Source organism: Glycine max, chromosome 11 (genome assembly GCF_000004515.6).
Source record: "Glycine max cultivar Williams 82 chromosome 11, Glycine_max_v4.0, whole genome shotgun sequence".
In the NCBI taxonomy this organism is placed as follows: domain Eukaryota; kingdom Viridiplantae; phylum Streptophyta; class Magnoliopsida; order Fabales; family Fabaceae; genus Glycine; species Glycine max.
Window position 1 is genome coordinate 29,890,595 of NC_038247.2, and position 19,069 is coordinate 29,909,663.

The window sequence follows — 19,069 nt, forward strand, 5'->3', positions numbered from 1 at the left end:
TGAAATAGAAGCTATTATGTGCATTTGATTAGAGGTGCAAATCATCACTCATAAGCTTTTCTTCTTAGCAATAAGGTCATTTTGACCACATCTGCTCCACTTTCTACAAGCCTGGCTTTGGAAAACAGGATATGCGGAGACAAATTCCTTGTGCACAATTGTACTGTTTCTTTGTTTTGGACCAATCTCATATTTTCTCAAGTAGGTGTGCGCATATATGCTTCAATTTGTGCATAATGCAAAAGTCATGCATGTGTCGACAAGTTTTTTGGGAGACTAAATTAGGACACAAAATTAAATATCTAATAATGCTAAATTATATTTAAGTGTACAAAAATGTTAACAGGGGATTTGAAACCGGTCATCCACATTAAACAACATAGATTATAGAGAGTATAAAATAATATTAACAGTGGGTTTGAAACAGTGTGATCGGCATTAAATACACATAAATCACAACATTAATAGTTGTAGTTTCCACTTCATTCTTCTTCGATGTGGGCTATTGATGTTCTTTTGGAACTATGCCATCAATATGAAATACGCATAAATCACAATGTAGCGGTTGTAGCTTCTGTATCATCCCTTTTCAATGTGAGCTATAGACATGATTCCAAACATAAAATAAGACTGTGTTTTAATAAATTTTTCTATAAATGTATAGAAAAGACAATAAAAAACACAAATTACAAAGAGTACAAAAATATTAACGATGGGTCTAGAATTGCGTTATCTGTTTTAAACACACATAAATCACAAAGAGTACAAAGATATTAACCGGGTTTGAAATTGCATCATTGACATTAAATGCACATAAATCACAACATTGAGGGTTGTAACTTCCATGCCATCCTTCTTCAATGCGGGCTATTGACGTCGTTCTTTGGAACCGTGTCATCAACATGAAACACACATAAATCACAACATAGCGGTTGTAGCTTCCGTGTCATCCTTCTTCAATGTGAGTTATGGACATGGTTCTAAACACAACATAAAACTCTATTTTGATAAATTTTTCTATAAATGTTTAGAGAAGATGATAAAAAACACATAAATTACATAGAGTACAAAAAATTAGCAATGAGTCTAGAACTACATCATCAACATTAAACGCACATAAATCTTGGGTTTGAAACCACGTCATCAACATTAAACACACATAAATCACAACATTGATAGTTGTAGCTTTCACGCCATCCTTCTTCAATGCGGGTTATTGATGTGTTTTGAAATTATGTCATCAACATGAAACACGCATAGATCACAACATAGTAACTGTAGCTTCCGCGTCATTCTTCTTCAATATGATCTATAAACGTGGTTCCAAACACATTATAAGACTCTATTTTGATAATTTTTTCTATAAATGTTTAGAGAAGATAATAAAAAATAAAATAAAAACTTATTTTTTAAGTTAAATTAACTTGTGCATAAGTCAAAATTAGCTTTTGAAGAATCTAATATGAAAAAACTTTTATACATTAATTTATATATAAGTTAATTTTAACTTATGATAAAATAATTATTTTTCCTTTTTATTTTCTCATGTTACTAGTGTTTATGAAAAAAAAATCCTAACATAACTTAATTATACATTTTTTCATGAAGATGAGGGGTGAAATTATGAAATCACATGACGAGTCATAGAATACAATTCCACAAGTAATTCTACATGCATTAACCAAACCTTTCTTTTGAAGATCGAAAAATGTGACCCTTTTTATAAAGTAGTACTTCACTTTTTGTTAACTTTATTCTCAAAATTATTCATAGAAATTCCAAAATTATTGACGCATTTTAAAATGACCCTTGTCTTCCCTTGCAACTTGGGCAAGGATATAAAATCTGCCAAGTCTAATAAATCAATTACCACACCATGCATGACGGTAGAAGGCTAAATGGTCCTGCTACTCGGTTTGGCTACAGTATATGACAAGACTAACCACCATCCTTTACAAAAGGAAAACCTCCTTTTTTGCAAGTGGAATTAAAAAGCACCTTGGCCACTTTATTCTTATTTCCATCAACATTTGCACTAGTTATAACCAAATTGATACAGTAATTTCGATATTTATTTTTGGAATAATGGAGGAATTGAATAAGCATCTAATTAAGATGGTCAATGAGGAATTAATTTAGTGGAGAAATCCAAAACAGCGATAGACATTAATTACGACAAGCTCGTTAGCATATTAATGAAATAATTGGTTCTCCTTGATTTGCATACATGGAATCACAACAGGGAAATTTCTTAGGTGGATATTATTTACGAATTCTCACCATATAAAAAATATTATACGCTGACAAAACAGATACATCAAGTTGCTTTCATTGATATAATTTTTGTATAATGCATCATATATACATAGTGTACATTTTCAATATTTATACAAATATTTTTTATATTAGAAAAAAAAATCATAGAAGGCAAGAACAACACCTAGCCTTTTATAAAAAACCAACAATTAGTCATTACTACGATATATTTCTTTTAAAAATATTAAAAACACACTCTATAACATACTCTTTTAAGAAATTTTTGGTAATCTAAGACCATAATATATTCATATGATTCCTACCAATATTTATGTGACACATACTCAAGTTTTTTAATCCATCTAAGAAAATTCACTTAAATTATGTGTCATATGAAGATTAATAGCAACCATGGTAGTCTAGGATCACTTAATAATGTTCCCTTTTGAACAAATACTTTACTATTGACTCAAATTCATTAAAAATTATAAAATTTAGTGAAATCCACTTCTTATTTAGCCTATGTTTGGAACCACGTACATGAGGCGCCAAATCACGTCCAAACATGAAATAACACAAAAGTCAGAGAGAATAACTTCCATTGTGAACTTGCAAAGCTCAACCAAATATGCATTTAACAAGTCTCGTTCATAATTTTATAATTTTTAATAAATAACCATAAAAGTATGTTAGAAGGTGTATATTTAGTAGCACTCTTATTTTTTAGTTGCTTAACCATTTTATTCAACAGTGGCTTAACAAGTATAAAAAGTATCTTATTTAAATATTAGTACATTTTTAATGTCACACATCTTTACACATGTTAAATACTAAATAGAGAGATAATGGTAGATCATGCTTACCATACTCCAAAGTCCTATCTATGGGGCTATGAGAAAGTGGGGGGTTTTGCTACGTGCACCAAACATATTGTTTGTGTACCCAACAATTTAAGTGAAGTGACGAAAATTTCCTTCACTTAAATTTTAAAAAGGTGTCTCCCTTCCTCCTTTTTGTACACCTTGGGTGCATTGTTTGTTCTCGTCCTCCTTTGTTGTGTGTTTCTTCTTGCGTCGCCGTCGTCGTCTCCCTTCATTCATGTCGTTTAGCCAGTTTTTGGCACTATCGTCACCCTCTCGTCACCATAAGTGCCTGTGTTTGTTGTTATATGATAAATGGGTGCGTGTGTGTGTTTGTCTGATGCGAAATCCATATATTTTTTTAAATTTATTTTATTAATGAATGAAATAATAATAGAATTACACTTTTATGAATAAAAATAAATTAATTATTTTGTTGCAAATATATTTTTTTTAAAATAATTGTTGTATATTTTTATGTGTTTATATTTAATTAGTTATATTTGTTTCATGAAGTTGTTTTTTTTTATAAAAAAAAGTTAACAATTTTTTTAATTTAAAAATGAATGTATAAATATTATTATTATTTTTTATTTGTAAAATGTAAGTAGTTAATTTATATTTGTGATGTAAGTAAATTACTTTTTTATTTATATAGTGGTGTATATTTAAGTACACTCATAGTACTAAATATTTATATAAATAGTGGTTGGAAGTATAAAATTAAATTTTTTTGGTTTGTTTTAAAAAATTAAAAGTTGTTGTGTTAGTAATTTGTTAAAAAAATAAAATAGTCATTTGTTAGAAATTAAAACCAAAATTGTACTTACATTTTGGTCATTAATATAAATTTACTTCATTAGTGTTGTCAAGTTTATATATTTGGAAAAAAAAAATTCCATATTCATTTAGAATTTATAAAAGTAATAAAAAGTAATTTTAAAAATATTTTTTTAATTTAAGAATTAAAAAATAATAATTGATTGTAGTATTGTTTGAATGATGACTTTAGTTGTTATAATTGCTATAATGTGCAGATTATGGTTAGAACCAGAGGTTTGGGTTGGGCTTTAGGTAGAGTTATAAGAAGAGCCCTAGGGAGAGAAGTAAGTTGTGATTCGTATGAAGCTCCCTAGTAGCAAAGGTCCATTGCATCTGCACATAGGCAACGAGAAGATGCATCTAATGCTGAGGATGTTCTGCACGTGAATCATGCAGTTGATGAAGTCCATGAATAGCCTGAAGAAGTAGTTGTTGATGATGTGGTTACTATTGTTGAAGGTTTTTCAGGTGGACCCCACGACACATCAGCTTTGATTGACTATGTTCATCATGTTGCAATGACTGTTTGGAATGGAGATGTATTTATATTTTTAAATAAATAATATTTTTGTAACTATTTGTTATTATTATTGAAATGATTTATATTTTCATTTTCAAGAACATCATGAGTTGAAGATATCCTCCCATGGAAGGAAGGTTGAGAAATTTGGCAGGCCTGCTCCAGATATTTAAGGCATAGTGGTTGCCACAAGATTAATTCCTTTGATCGCATGTTCGTTAGGCACTGGTAATCGGCTTTTACAGAGAGGTGTCATAAGGAAACTATTAGTTTCCATCTTCTTGTAGGAGAGGTGACTATCATCCTCGATGATGTGGCATCATTGCTTCATCTACCCATCACAGGCGCCTTTCATAGCTTCGAGGCTCTTCATATGGATGAAGTCGTGTTGCTGTTAGTTGAATTGCTTGAAGTTAATTTAGAAGAAGCAAGAGCTGAGACAATACAATGCCATGGGGTATATGTTCGACTATCCTGGCTGCGAGACATTTATCGCAACAAATGTGATGTAGCACAGTGGGCTGTAGCAACTTGAGCATATCTCTTGTATCTGGTAGGCTGCACACTCTTTGCTAACAAGAGTGTCACACACATGCATATGGTATTCTTGGATGCCTTTTGTGACCTTACCCATAGTGGAAGCTAAGCATGGAGAGCGCTAGGAAACTTGTAGAATATATCACACTTTTACAGGTAATTATAATTGAATTGAATTTTTTTTTTGTTATGTAATTTATGTTGACTATTGTTTTGAATTTTTTTTGTTTTCAAAATATGTCTAGTGTTGGATCTAAGAGCATTTTCCTTCTATTGCTTTCTGTATTGCTGCTGAAGATTATCATGAGAGGAAACCACGTGCCTATCATTGGAAGTCTAGGAAGGCATTTCTTTGTTTTCCGGACATATCTGATGGGGTCCATCTGTTGTCAGATACCGACCAGAGAGGGTTGTGCGATAGTTTGGGTATGTGTAGATCATTCCTCCATACCTTATTGCATCAACATTATGCATAAAAGATATTGATGTAGATGGATTCAGTTTTCTGAATACCTTGAATCAGTGGATCAAATATGTGTTGTGTCTGGACAGTGTGCAGCAGACTACGTGGAGTGGTTCTACAGGATTTCTCATCCCTTCATAAGTCCGACACAGACTGAGGCTCCACCTAGACATCCACATGTGGTGCAGAATGACACATTTATTGAACCAGATATTCCTCAGCACCTGGTGGCGGCAACAACTATGGTCGAAACACCTGCAGATGCACTTGCTCATGTAGAGCACCCTCGACATGCAATGGTAAAATATATGTTTCAATTGACTCTATTACTCCTTTTATTTGAACATGCATTAAGTATAAACCTTTTCCGTTATTGTCAATGTAATATGAGGCTTGCCAATCAATAGTTGAAAGGTTGGAACGATTGCTAAACCTAAGGATCGTGACATAAGGTACATAAGCATACACTATCGCCAGAGATTGCCTAAGGATCGCTAGAGGTGTGGTTGCGGAACGCAATGTATATGTGTAGTCGCGATGAAGGCTGTGTATGGAAGATGCATGAAGACCTTTAGAATTTATTAGGTTTTATATTATTTTTGTATGCAATATAATTAGACAATGTTTATTATTTAATTTTATTTGAGATCCATTTTATTTATTTTTGTAACTACACAATGTTTATTATTTAACAACTGTCGTAACCTTAGACCCTAGGTTGAGAATTAAATCATAAACCCTATATTAGTCACGTAACAATAAACCCTAAGTACTGAATAAACACTAAACCCTAACTTATGACGTAACACTAAACACTAGGTATTAAAACATCCCAAAACCCTAATTAGTAAAGCAACATTAACCTTAAGTAGTGACATTACAATAAACCCCAATTAGTGAAGTACCAATAAACCATATGTATTCAAGTAACACTAAATCGTAATACACACATGTAACACTAAACACTAGGTATTATAGTGACCTTAATTATAATTGAAAGTTAAGTAAAATAGATAATTATATGAACATTCAATGAAACACATGTATATTATCGTATTACATGACAATTATATAAGTAACTAAATGTTCAATCTTCACTTAAATCAGCAAAGTCTATTTTCAACATCAACAAATTTTTGTACTGTTGCATTCTACTAATATATGGTGTTGGTCACTGCTTTTCTTAAGGATGACAATGTATAGACCATACCAAAGCTACTGGCAGTAAGGGACAATAGTCTCTTATAAATACCTGTTACATATGGACATACACATTCAAATTATTATAACACAATTTAATACATAAATTAAACAAACAGGATGATCATGCATTTACCTAAAAAAAATGATTGTCATACACATGATCGATACATATTACACGATGTACAGAACAATCTATTGGTGGTTGACTTCTAAGAGGAAAAAACGTCATGCTTTATTGGAGAGAAAGAGAAACAAGGATGACATTATACATTGATGCAATCACATATCCCATGTCAGTTATATTCATCCACTTATCTATGGTAATCTACATGTAACAATTATAATTACATTTATTTAAACCAAATTTAATCCAATAAAAAATAACAAAAATTATATACCATGGAAAATCCACCAACAAGTAGGGACTACTTTAATTCCTCAAATTTGTTTATGCCACCAAGTAGGTTGATATACTCATTAGACCATTTGGCAAGTTCTTTAAGCAAATGGTTACGCACCAAAGACCATGAATTTTCACCCACACCTAATAAGGCAACAATTGCACGATATCCACAATGTTTTCAATGGAATCATGAATGCATGGATAAAATTGATCCAACATCGGCATAGTCCTTCTTGGAATTGCTTGCTCAAATGATGATGCACTATGTTTGACTGAAGAATTACTATTTTGCACAGAATGTAATTGTTGGTCGCCTTTTACGACTAACTTTTGTATAGAAAAGATTTCCAGAATGTATTTATTTTCCCCAATTTATGGTTCCTTTTGTAGGATTGTAAATATTTTCTTGATTAAATGAGTTTGTGCCCAGAAGAATCTCTTTACATGGAATTAATGTAAAATTCACTTCAATTTCAGGTAAAAAGGAGAACATTTGGAAGGTGCAGAAGTTGCTGTCTCGCTACGTCGAGATCGTGCGCTTAGCGAGTATCATCTGCTAAGCGAGGCAGCAGTTGGCTTAACGAGTAAGAGGAATCTGGAAGGGAATCTTCCATGCAAGTCCGTGCTTAGCGTGTCATCAGCTCGCTTAGCGAGTCATCTGTCCCCTTCTGGCACTAAGCGCGCTTGTCGCAATTAGCCAAAGTTCACTTACTCGCGCTAAGCGCGAAAATGACCCTAAGCGAGCCTTCGAGGTCAGAAAGCCCTTTTTAAGCCTGAAGTGAAGAAAAAGAAAAGGAGAGTCCGAATAGACTAAGAGAGCTTGGTGAAGAACGGAAAAAAGAGGCAAAAAATGGAGCAAGGAGGAAAGCCACTAGCTTTTAGGAGGATCTTAGGTCTAGGAGAAATTTCTAGGTTCCTAGAGGTGGAGGAGACATCACCACAGTTGTGTAATCGGGTATTTTCTCTGAAAGCCCACTTCTTGATTGTAAAAGGTGTTTTCTTGTGATGGAAGGCTAAACCCCTTTGTTGGGAAATTCTGTTGAACACTTGATGTAAACTTTTTTCATATATATTTAAAGTTGTTTTATGTGTTCATTGCTTCTATCTGTGCTTAATCATCTCATGTTTGTGGTTTGATCACCCATTTGTGTGTGCTGTTAGGAGCTTTAGCATTGGAAAATGTGCATCCTTAGAACTGGATAAAGCAGGGCTAGATTATTGTATGTCTAGACACGACGTGCGGTAATTTAGTTTTTATTATGCTGTAGTCGTAACGTTGTTCGGTTAGGCTAAGTTCGATGAGGAATCCGAGAATGAGGTTTAATTAGAATTAGTCCAAACTTACGAGACATCAATGTTTGGTATCGTAGTCCTCAGCATAGAAAACAGAAATAACCTTAAATAGAGAAATATAATTAATTGAATCAAGTATCTCAGTAGGAGGACCCAACACTTTTACATATCTGTTTTCACACCTACTTGCTCACATTTATTGTTTTAATTAGAATAGAATCACCTTTGTTTTTAATTCATGATAGTTAATTCTTTGTACAAATACCTGCTTGTTGAATGATGCTTTTCCAAATGAAACAAGTTCCCTGAGTTTGATACTCGATTTATACCATTTTATTATTTACTTGACGACCCGATACACTTGTCGGTTAGATTTCACTTCCATAAAACAAGTAGTACCTAGGAGTGAACAAGTATTTTGGCACAGTTGCCGGGGAACTACTTTCCATTTGGAAAGTTTAGTTCATTTTATAGGTGTTTATTCTTTATTCTTTGATCCATTGTTTGTTTTTGTGAATATTTGTTTACTGCATAATTTATTTTTCTTTGGAATTGGATAACTGCTGTTTCTGCTAGTGCTTTGTATGCGTAGATCATCTGTAGGTAATTTGTTTCCATTAGACTTGGAAATTGAAGCAACTTGTAGAAGGAACAACGTAGTGAGGCGAAGGAAATTTTTGTTGGATATAAAAGCAGTAGTAATTCTTGAAGAACCTCAATCTTTTGAGTCGTCTTCTAGTTTTCCAGAGACAAGGGAATCATAGACTACAATGTCTAACACTGACACAATGGCTGAAGAGCAACCGAGAAGGGTGACCCTTGAAGACTACTCCAGTTCTTGTGTGCCGTAGTTTTTCACTAGCATTGCGCTGCCAGAGGTTCAAGCCCTGAATATAACATATCCTCATTCATTAATCCAATTGATACAGGGCAACCAATTCCATGGTTTTCCCAATGAAGATCCTTATGCACATCTAGCAACTTACATTGAAATTTGTAACACAATCAGAATTGCTAGAGTGCCAGAAGATGTTGTTAGGTTGAGCTTATTTTCATTTTCACTATCTGGAGAAGCCAAGATGATGCAATCCTCCCTAGGAAGGGACCAATCACTAGAACCATGAGCAAGAGGCTCCAAGAAGATTGGGCTAGAGCTGCTGAAGAAGGCCCTAGGGTTCTCATGAACCTTAGGGTAGATTTCTGAGCCCATGGGCCAAGGTTGGGTCCAATTATCTTTGTACATATTAGACTAGGATGTCATTATATTTGGTCCTTGTATATAGGACTCCATATTGTAGGTAGGGTACCCTAGAAATATAGGATTTTTCAGCCCTTGTATTTTTGGGCACCTAGACTAGTTTTTGTATTAGGGGTAGTTTTGTAATTTCACATGCACTAAGTGGATATTTGATGTGTGTGGTTGGAAATAAATTTAATTGAATTGGTAGAAGCCCAATCCAATTAAATTTTAGAGGGGGAGGTGAGCATTTGCTTACTACACCCCATTGCCACATCATATAGTCACACTTTGTGCATGTCCTTCATGCTTTTCATGCCTCATGACACCTAAGCACACTTAGTGGAGAATCTTGGAATTGATCTTGGATTAGTGGACTGAACCATAACTAAAATTAACTAATCATAATTAATGAAATTTTGGCTCCAAAGTTTGGCTCCACAAATTCAATTTCAAATTCAAGTGAAATTTGAATTTCCCTCCAATTTTGTGTGACACTTAGGCTATAAATAGAGGTCATGTGTGTGTATTTTTTTGAACTTTGATCATTTGAATATTAACTTCAGATTTCAGAGCTCCTTTTGAGCACAAAATTTCGTGCTCTTCTCTCCCTCTCCCTTCATTCATCTCCTTCTTCCTCCAAGCTCTTATCCATGGCCTCCTATGGTGGTGAGCTTCTTCTAGACTCATCTTCTCCTTGAAGTGGCGTCTCCTCTCTCTTCCTTCTCCATTCCGCTGCCATTTATCTTCCAAGAAGCAAAGGAATCAATTGATGAAGAAGATCCTAGGCCTACAAGCTCCAATGGAGCTTGCATCACAAGAGGTGGCTGCATTCATTTAAAGGTAATAGCTTGAGGACTTGGGATGAAGTTATGGAAAAGTTTCTGAAGAAATATTTCCTAGAGTCCAAGACTACAAAAGGAAAGGCTGCCATCTCTTATTTTCACCAGTTTCCAAATGAATCTTTGAGTGAAGCTCTAGAAAGATTTCGTAGCTTGTTGCGGAAAACTCCTACTCATGGATTCTCTGAGCCTATACAGTTGAACATTTTCATTGACGGGTTGAGGCCACAATCTAAGCAGCTTTTAGATTCTTCTATAGGGGGCAAAATAAAATTGAAGACCCCCCCCGAAGAAGCCATGGAATTAATAGAAAATATGGTTGCTAGTGATCATGCTATTTTGCATGATAGATCATACTTTCCCACCAAGAGTTTATTGGAGCTGTCATCACAAGATGCTTTGTTGGCGCATAATAAGTTGCTTTCTAAGCAACTTGAGGCTTTGACGAACACATTAAGTAAGTTGCCAACACAACTAAATGCTAGTCAACCTTTACCTTCTTCTGTTTTGCAGGTTGCAGGTTGCACACTTTGTGGTGGAGCTCATGAGTCGGGCTTGTGTATTGCCACGGAAGAAATAGATCATGAAGTTAATTACATGGGAAACCAGCCACGACAGAATTTTAATGCAAGTGGATTTTCAGGATTTCAACATGGCCAGCAGTACCAGCAGCAAAATCAATGGAGAACTCATCCCGGTAATCAGTTCAATAAAGACCAGGGTGGGCCATCTAATAGACCATAGTAGCAGCAAGGGCCTAACTGATGTGCCATTATTTTCTCCTATTTCTTAACCCTTTTTGCACCATTTTAATTATTGATTAGTCTTAATTGTCAAATTAATTAGGCAGTTTTATTATTTGGTCCCATTCAGCTAATATGATGTTTTTAATCTAATTTCAGGAATTAATGAAGAATTGGACTTGAATCCAGAATTGGGCTTGGACTTGAAGAGGGAAGACTATTTTATTCTACAAAATTAGATTTTATCTTATCTTATCTAGATATTATTTAGATTTGATCTCATCTAGATATTATTTCATCTAGATCTTATCTTATCTTATCTAGATTTGATTTGATTTTATTTATGGGCTTGGATTTAAAACATATTTGTAAGCTTTGGGGCTGAAAAACTATATAACAGCACCAAGGTTCTAGTTTAGGCCCTCTGTCTCCTCTCTCTCCTGTTTTCGTTTTTAGTTTTAGGCTTTTCTTATACACTTTTTCGTTTTGCAATTCCAGTTTTGACTTTTCGTTTTAGCAATAAAATTCCGTTCTTCAATCTATAATTTCGTTCTCTATTGATTAATGGAAGGCTAAATCTCCAGCGTTGCTTCTCTTGAGGATCAAGCACAATTCTCTTTGAGGTTCTATTATTACTGTTAAATTCTGTTCAGTTTTTCCTCTTCACTAATTACTCTGAATTTGCTGCTGTTAAATCATGCATGCTTAGTGCTTGATTAATTGTCTCTGCGCTTAATTATGTTCTTGCTTAATGATCGTTTATGATTAATTGGTGTATGTATTGCTTAATCACATAATGAATGCCTTATGTTAAATTTCGCTTAGTAATTTAATTTAGGGTTGGATTAAGTGGTTGAACTGATAAAGGATAAACTCTCGTAACCTAGCATAAGAGACTTGCTTGTGAATCAAGGGGAATCAACGTGTTTTAATTCTGATATTTTCTAATTCACATCTATTCGCTGTTTAATTTACAAAAGCAAACAACCCCCCCATTCATTACTATTTTCCTACTATCTGTCATGAACATTTGGTGTATCATTGCTCGTTGGGAAACGACCTAGGATCACTTCCTAGTTACTACATTTTAATGTTTATTTGATTCGGGTACGGCCTCGATCAAATTTGGCGCCGTTGTCGGGGAGCAGTGTCCAAAGGTTCATAGTAGTTGGTGTCGTGTTAGTGTTTAATTCTTGTGTTAGTGTTTAATTCTTTCGTGTTGTGTTAGTGCTGTGTTAGTATTGTTTAGTACCTTGTTATTTTGTTTATTGTGTGTTCTGTTTTAGTTTTTTTCTGTTCAGCGCTTCCCCTATTTCAGTTTTGATGTTTTGCTGTGAATAGTGTTTTGCGACAGATTTAGCGACCACTTTTGCTGAATAGAACACTTGCTGAAAAACAGGGTAGTAGTGGAAATCCCTTAGCGACAAATTTTAGAGACCACCCTTGCTGAATTAATTGGGATTTTTTGTTTTGGTAGCTATAGTTGTTATTTTTTGCTGAATTTTTTTGTGGTCACTTCTTTTGATCCATATTTTGTGGGAAAAATAGCTGGAGCCCTTAGTTTGGTCAGATTTGAAAGTTCAAAAAGAAGTATCAAATTTAATTTTTGTCTAAACTTCAAACGGCCATAACTTTTGCTCCGGTTATCAGAATCGCAATTATTATATATGTATTTGGGGTAGAAAAAAATTTCCCATGTCGTGGCAACCTGCCGTAGGCTGGCTGAGGTCTCCTTCTTCCAAAAATTGTGATTCTGTCAAAAGTTTTTTATTTTCCAAGTATTATTCTCTTATTTTTCTTAACTTACCATTTTTAACTTCTATAGTTAGACTTTGAATTTTCGTTTGAAATTTTTTGTGCTATCTTCTCATCATTTTGTAAGGCTGCTCACAAAATTTCAAGTAATTTGTATATCATTTAATGGTAGTTTTAGTTCAAACTTACACTGTTACTTGCATAAGAAGGCAACTAGTTGTGCATGCTAAATATAGTGTATGACCAGAGGCAATCCATCTGACTTACAACCCTTTGATCCTGAGATAGATAGGACATTTCATAGATTAGTTAGACATCATTTAGTACCTTTTGAGCATCCTGAGCATTCTGTTATTGGTGATTTTGAGCATTATAGTTTTGAACATTCTAATTTTGAACATTCTGAGAATATGGCACAACCTCCACCCCGTGAGAGGACTCTAAGGGTAATGGCTGCACCTGATTTCACCTACGAAAGCTTGTGCATCCAATACCCTGATGAGGATGTCCCATATGTTCTTAAAACTGGACTGATCCATTTGCTTCCAAAGTTTCATGGCCTTGCAGGTGAAGGCCCACATAAGCATCTGAAGGAATTCCATATTGTCTGCTCCACCATGAAACTACCAGATGTCCAGGAGGATCACATATTTCTAAAGGCCTTTCCTCATTCTTTAGAGGGAGTGGCAAAGGACTGGCTATATTACCTTGCTCCAAGGTCTATCACGAGCTGGGATGACCTCAAGAGAGTATTCTTAGAAAAAATTTTCCTTGCTTTCAGGACCACGACCATCAGAAAGGATATTTCAGGTATTAGACAACTCAGTGGAGAGAGCCTATATGAATACTGGGAGAGATTTAAAAAACTATGTGCCAGTTGCCCTGACCACCAGATTTTTGAGCAGCTTCTTCTCCAGTATTTTTATGAAGGACTCAGCAACATGGAGAGAAGTATGATAGATGCTACCAGTGGTGGAGCTCTTGGAGACAGGACCCCTGCTGAAGCCAGAAATTTAATTGAGAAGATGGCTTCAAACTCCCAGTAATTTAGTGCCAGAAGTGATGCTATTATCATTAGAGGAGTGCATGAAGTAGCCACGAATTCATCTTCATCAGCCGAGACTAAGAAGCTTGAAGGTAAACTAGATGCCTTGGTTAACCTGGTAACCCAACTGGCCATGAAACAAAAATCTGCACCTGTCGCCAGACTCTGTGGTTTATGCTCTTCTGCCGACCACCACATAGACCTTTGCCCTTCACAACAGCAGCAGCAACAACAACAACCTTATTTTCAAAATGCTGCTGGCCCAAGCAGACCATACGTTCCTCCACCAATCCAGTAGCAACAACAACAACAGCAACAACCCTAGAAATAGCAAATAGTTGAGGCCCCTCCGCAACCTTCCCTTGAAGAAATTGTGAGGCAAATGACTATGCAAAACATGCAGTTTCAACAAGAGACCAGAGCCTCCATTCAGAGCTTAAATAATCAGATGGAACAATTGGCTACACAGTTAAATCAATAACAATCCCAAAATTCTGACAGATTACCTTCTCAATCTGTCCAGAATCCCAAAAATGTGAGTGCCATTACATTGAGGTCGGGAAAACAGTGTCAAGGACCTCAACCAGTAGCATCTTCCTCATCCGTAAATGAACTTGCCCAACTTCACTCTACTCCAGAAAAAGACGATGACAAAAATTTAAAGAGTAAGTTACCTAACAATTTCTATGCAGGTGAATTTGATTTACAGAAGCAGTATATCCCTCTTCCATTCCCTCCAAGAGCAATTTCCAACAAAAAAATGGAAGAGGCAAAGAGGGAGATATTGGAAACATTTAGAAAAGTAGAGGTAAAAATACCTTTGCTGGTGCAATAAAGCAAATTCCAAGATATGCTAAATTCTTGATGGAGCTGTGCACTAATAAGCGGAAGCTTAAAGGAAGTGAAAGAATTAGTATGGGCAGAAATGTCTCCGCATTGATTGGTAAATATGTTCCCCAAATCCCTGGAAAATGTAAAGATCCAGGTACATTCAACATACCTTGTATTATAGGGAACAATAAGTTTGACAATGCCATGCTAGATTTAGGAGCTTTTGTTAGTGTGATGCCTCTGTCTATTTTTAATTCTCTATCTCTTGGTTCCTTGCAGTCAACTGATGTGGTAATTCATTTAGCTAATAGAAGTGTTGCCTATCCTGCTGGTTTCATAGAGGATGTCTTAATTAGAGTTGGTGAACTGATTTTCCCTGTTGATTTTTATATTTTGAATATGGAGGAGGGATTTTCTAAAGGCTCAGTTCCCATCATTCTAGGCAGACCTTTTATGAAAACTGCTAGAACTAAGATTAATGTATATGCAGGCACACTATCTATGGAGTTTGGTGATATAACTATTCATTTTAACATTCTTGATGCTATGAAACACCCATTTGAAGATCTTTCTGTATTTCATGTTGAAATAATTGACCATATTGTTGATGAATACATGACTGATCTTCATTCTAATATGCATGCCTGTCACTCTTCATGCATTGAATCTGAATTTGTACTCGATCATATGTCTGAATTTGATGCTGAGAGTGAATCTAAAATTTATATTGATTACATGTCTAGTGATGTTTTACCTCTTGAGATTGATTTTCTAGAGTCAGATAGAACTAACCATGTTTTAGGAAGTACACATACCTCTAACTTTCTTTATGAGGTACAGGCTGAGAAACCATCTCTTTGTACCATTACCCAGCCGCCCACACCAGAATTGAAGCCTCTGCCATCAAATTTAAAATATGCTTACTTGGATTATAGCAAAAGTTTTCCAGTAATTATATCTGCCTCCCTTGCTGATGAGCAAGAGGAGAAGTTGTTATCTGTTCTCAAGAAGCATAAGAAGGCTATAGGCTGGACCCTGGCGGACATTCCTGGTATTAGCCCATCCACATGTATGCATCGGATAAATTTAGAGGATGGGGCTAAACCTGTAAGACAGCCACAGAGAAGACTCAACCCGGTGATTCTTGATGTAGTGAAGAAGGAGGTAACCAAGCTTTTACAAGTTGGAATCATTTATCCTATCTCCGACAGCCAATGGGTGAGTCCCATCCAGGTAGTCCCGAAGAAAACCGGCCTCACCGTGATAAAAAATGAGAAGGAGGAGTTGATTCCTACTCGGGTGCAGAACAGTTGGAGAGTTTGCATCGACTATAGGAGGCTGAACCAGGTTACCAAAAAGGACCATTTCCCACTGCCATTCATTGACCAGATGCTTGAACGCCTGGCAGGTAAATCTCACTATTGTTTCCTTGATGGTTTTTCTAGTTATATGCATATTGTTCCTGAGGATTAGGAAAAGACCACATTCACTTGCCCCTTTAGCACTTTTTCCTATAGGAGAATGCGTTTCGGCCTGTGCAATGCCCCTGGTACCTTCCAGCGTTGTATGATTAGTATTTTTAGTGATTTTTTAGAAAATTGCATAGAGGTGTTTATGGATGATTTCACTGTATATGGATCCTCTTTTGATGTTTGTTTAGATAGTCTGGACAAAGTTTTGAATATATGCACTGAAACTAACCTTGTTCTAAATTTTGAAAAATCTCATTTTATGGTTGAGCAAGGTATAGTTTTAGACCACATTATTTCCAATAAGGGCATTGAAGTAGATCCTGCAAAATTTTTTGTTATTTCACAATTGCCTTACCCTTCTTGCGTGCGAGAGGTGCGATCTTTTCTTGGTCATGCAGGATTCTACAGGCGCTTTATAAGAGATTTTAGCAAAGTAGCCCTTCCACTATCCAACTTGTTGCAAAAGAAGGTGGAGTTTGGCTTTAATGATAAATGCAAAGAGGCCTTTCATTACCTCAAAAGAGCATTGACTACCACCCCTATCATTCAGGCACCTGATTGGACAGCCCCATTTGAGCTAATGTGCGATGCATCCAATTACACATTGGGGGTTGTCCTTGATCAAAAGATCTCCTTACTTCAGCTTACTTCTTTTCCACCATGACTTAGGGAGTTTTTCTTTTCCTATCTCCTCCTTTACTTTTATTACATATGTCCGATTCGATTTGATGGTTTAATTGCTTTTAATCTTTTAATTGTGCTACATTGAGGACAATGTGTTGTTTAAGTATGGGGGGAGTGTTTTTTTGGTTTTGCTAGTTTTGTTTATGTTAAATTTGTTTGTTTTGTTAGTTTTGTTGGGTTTCTAGTTTAATATTTTAGGTCAATTCTATTTGCATGTACAACTTTGCATATTTTTCTTTGAATTATAGGATATGTTCAAGAAATGGGTAATTGTTCTAAAAATAAAAGTCTCTTGACATTTTGTGATTTGAAATCCTTGTTTTTCCTCTACATGTCATGATAGTTTTGAAAGATCAATTTGAAAGTGATAAGTTTACCTTTGTGAGAATTTGAGCCATCCATCATCATAATCTTTTGGTATGTTTTTCTCCATTGATTGCTTGCACAATAGCCTTAGCTTGATTCTTGTTGATGCTTCCTAATTCACATGCATATTTGGAAATGATTTAGGCAATTTTGTTCTTATAAGCTTCTAGCCAAATGGACTTACCTTGAATTAATCCCTTTGATAGCCCCTTTGAGCCTATGTTCTCCTTTCTTTGTTTTGAAGCTCATTACAAGCCTTAAGCGAAAAACCATGATATCACCTTACCCTTAAGGAATTTTGGAGCTTTGGAATTGTTTTGGGAATAAGTGGGGGGGGGGGGGGGGGGGGGTATGTTTCATTGGAAGATATAATTTTTGGCCATGCTTAATGTTTTATTTTGGCCATGCTTGATGTATATATATATTGCCTAGCTCTTGCTTTAATCTTCAAATTTGTACTGTTAAAAACAATTAAAAAAAAGAAAAAAAAAAGAGAAGAAGAAAAGAAGTGAAGTTGAATAAATGAGGTCTTGTTATGAGGACTTGATTTGGGAGCCTTGGCTGATTTTGTTGATGTTAGAGGGTTTGGGTTTACTACTTGTTCTTAATTTCCACTTATTCCCCATTGCTCCATTATTCCTTTGGGATTTAGCTACTTATTCCATATTTTTTCCCTACCTTGTCCTTGGCCCCATTACAACCTTTAAAGACCTTTTGATCCTAATGTGCATGTGTTTGTCAAGTTGTTTGTCAATTTTAGAATTTTGCCAAGTCTATGTGGTGTTTGTTTTCATGGGTGCTTTGAGAGTAAACAGTAGCCTTGACACTTGAGAGATAAAGTGTATATCTTGTGAGGCTTAATCATTTTTCATTCTTGAGCTGATTAACTATTTTGCCATGATTGGGTTGCTTGGATGATTTTCACGAATGTCTTGACTCTTTGGATCTCTTCATGTTAGATGTTACCCATTCCTTTCATTCCTTGACGTTCATTGAGAAATACGTAAGCTAATTTGATGTTACCCATTCCTTTCATTCCTTGGATTTTGTTCTTTATTTCATTTTGCCCAGGAGTGCAAAAGGCTAAGTTTGGGGGCTTTTGATGTGCCATTATTTTCTCCTATTTCTTAACCCTTTTTGCACCATTTTAATTACTGATTAGTCTTAATTGTCAAATTAATTAGGCAGTTTTATTATTTGGGCCCATTCAGCTAATTTGATGTTTTTAATCTAATTTCAGGAATTAATGAAGAATTGGGCTTGAATCCAGAATTGGGCTTGGGCTTGGACTTGAAGAGGGCAGACTATTTTATTCTACAAAATTAGATCTTATCTTATCTTATCTAGATATTATTTAGATTTGATCTCATCTAGATATTATTTCATCTAGATCTTATCTTATCTAGATTTGATTTGATTTTATTTATGGGCTTGGATTTAAAACAAATTTGTAAGCTTTGGGGCTGAAAAACTATATAACAGACCAAGGTTCTAATTTAGGCCCTCTCTCTCCTCTCTCTCCTGTTTTCGTTTTTAGTTTTAGGCTTTTCTTAGACACTTTTTCGTTTTGCAATTCTAGTTTTGACTTTTCGTTTTAGCAATAAAATTCCGTTCTTCAATCTATAATTTCGTTCTCTATTGATTAATGGAAGGCTAAATCTCCAACGTTGCTTTCTCTTGAGGATCAAGCACAATTCTCTTTGAGGTTCTATTATTACTGTTAAATTCTGTTCAGTT

The 19,069-nt window shown here is 35.2% G+C and overlaps 1 non-coding gene across 1 annotated transcript; it reads right to left on the reverse strand.

Moving 5' to 3' along the window:
* Positions 1 to 13,722: 13,722 nt before the first annotated feature.
* LOC112998466 (small nucleolar RNA R71) lies at positions 13,723 to 13,829 on the reverse strand. Its single transcript, XR_003263568.1, has one exon. It is a non-coding gene; the product is annotated as a small nucleolar RNA R71 (small nucleolar RNA).
* Positions 13,830 to 19,069: the final 5,240 nt, after the last annotated feature.